Source organism: Petromyzon marinus, unplaced genomic scaffold (assembly GCF_048934315.1).
Source record: "Petromyzon marinus isolate PM22_M1 ecotype Great Lakes invasive population unplaced genomic scaffold, UKy_Petmar_22M1.pri1.0 PM_G_Scaffold_29, whole genome shotgun sequence".
In the NCBI taxonomy this organism is placed as follows: Eukaryota; Metazoa; Chordata; class Hyperoartia; order Petromyzontiformes; family Petromyzontidae; genus Petromyzon; species Petromyzon marinus.
This window is the reverse complement of record NW_027422861.1, coordinates 462,501-465,000: the sequence shown is the minus strand read 5'-3', so window position 1 is coordinate 465,000 and position 2,500 is coordinate 462,501.

The window sequence follows — 2,500 nt, the reverse complement described above, 5'->3', positions numbered from 1 at the left end:
GAAGTGGGCGGGGATGTCTCTCTTGTGGCTCACGGGGCTGTTAGGGTGGCACAGAAATCCCTCGGAATGGGAAAACGGGTCATTTTCGTGTCGCCACATTGCATACGAACCGCATGAAACTTCCAGAGGCATTTGCAGCAGGAATGCATGTGCACTCAAAAAAGTGAATATTTCTCACGGATAGACCCCGTGATACGCTAGAAATTGGCGGGGATGTCTCTCTTGTGGCTCACGGGGCTGTTAGGGTGGCACAGAAATCCCTCGGAATGGGAAAACGGGTCATTTTCGTGTCGCCACATTGCATGCGAACCGCATGCAACTTCCAGAGGCATTTGCAGCAGAAATGCATGTGCAGTCAAAAAAAAATTGATATTTTTCACGGATAGACCCCGTGAAACGCTAGAAATTGGCGGGGATGTGTCTCTTGTGGCTCACGGGGCTGTTCGGGTCGCACAGAAATCCCTGGGAATGGGAAAACGGGTCATTTTCGTGTTGCCACATTGCGTACGAACCGCATGAAACTTCCAGAGGCATTTGCAGCAGGAATGCATGTGCACTCAAAAACTTCTATATGTTTCACGGATAGACCCCGTGAAACGCTAGAAATTGGCGGGGATGTGTCTCTTGTGGCTCACGGGGCTGTTAGGGTGGCACAGAACTCCCTCGGAATGGGAAAAGGGGTCATTTTCGTGTTGCCACATTGCATAGGAACGCCATGAAACTTCCAGAGGCATTTGCAGCAGAAAGGCACGTGCACTCAAAAATTTTAATATTTTTCACGCATAGACCCCGTCAAACGCTAGAAGTTGGCGGGGATGTCTCTCTTGTGGCTCACGGGGCTGTTAGGGTCGCACAGAAATGCCTCGGAATGGGAAAACGGGTCATTTTTGTGTGGCCACATTGCATAGGAACGGCATGAAACTTCCAGAGGCATTTGCAGCAGGAATGCATGTGCACTCAAAAACGTCTATATTTTTCACGGATAGACCCCGTGAAACGCTATAAATTGGCGGGGATGTCTCTCTTGTGGCTCACGGGCGCTGTTAGTTAGGGTCGCACAGAAATCCCTCGGAATGGGAAAAGGGGTCATTTTCGTGTTGCCACATTGCGTACGAACGGCATGAAACTTCCAGAGGCATCTGCAGCAGAAATGCATGTGCACTCAAAAACGTCTATATTTTTCACGGATAGACCCCGTGAAACGCTAGAAATTGGCGGGGATGTGTCTCTTGTGGCTCACGGGGCTGTTAGGGTCGCACAGAAATCCCTCGGAATGGGAAAACGGGTCATTTTCGTGTTGCCACAATTGGCATACGAACGGCATGAAACTTCCAGAGGCATTTGCAGCAGAAATGCATGTGCACTCAAAAACGTGAATATTTTTTCACGGATAGACCCCGTCAAACGCTCGAATTTGGCGGGGATGTTTCTCTTGTGGGTCACGGGGCTGTTCGGCTCGCACAGAACTCCCTTGGTCCACCTGATTCGTGCATACAGGCAGCAACTAAAACTCTGTAAACCTGCTGTGAGGACATCTAAACAGTGGACCAGTGAGGCTGTGGAAGATTTGCGGGCGTGCTTAGACTGTACTGACTGGGATATGTTCACGACTGCTACCAATAGTCTGGATGAACTCACAGAGGCTGTGTACATCAGCTTCTGTGAGGACTGCTGTATCCCAACACGTACCAGGGTGAACTTTAACAACAACAAGCCCTGGTTCTCAGCAAAGCTCAAAAGGTTGAGGTTGGAGAAGGAGGAAGCGTTTAGGAGTGGGGATAGAGACAGATTCAAGGAGTCGAAGAACAGGTTTAGCAAAGCGGTGAGAGAGGCTAAACGACTGTACTCAGAGACACTAAAACACCAGTTCTCTACTAACGACGCTGCTTCTGTCTGCCAAAGGGCTCAGGCACATCACCAACTACAAACCCAGAGCGCCCCACACCACTAACGACTCCCGCCTAGCCAACGACCTGAACGAGTTCTACCGTAGATTTGAAAGACAATTGGACTGTCCTGAACCACCCCTTCCCACCCAAGAGGCCCCATCCCCCACCCATACTACAGAAACGACTCTCTCCTTTCAGGAGGGAGAAGTTAATGGGCTTTTCAAGAGGCAGAATCCACGCAAAGCAGCCGGGCCGGACTCTGTCTCTCCAGCCACCCTCAGGCACTGCGCTGGCCAGCTGTCTCCGGTGTTCACCAACATCTTTAACACCTCCCTGGAGACATGCCATGTACCAGCCTGTCTCAAGTCCTCCACCATCATCGCTGTGCCCAAAAAGCTAAGGCCAACAGGACTAAATGATTACAGACCGGTCGCCCTTACATCTGTGGTAATGAAGTCTTTTGAGCGCCTGCTCCTGGCACACCTCAAAGCCATCACAGACCCTCTCCTGGACCCCCTTCAGTTTGCCTACAGAGCCAACAGGTCTGTGGACGACGCAGTTAACATGGCCCTCCACTTCACCCTACAGCATGTGGACGCCCCAGCATCCTA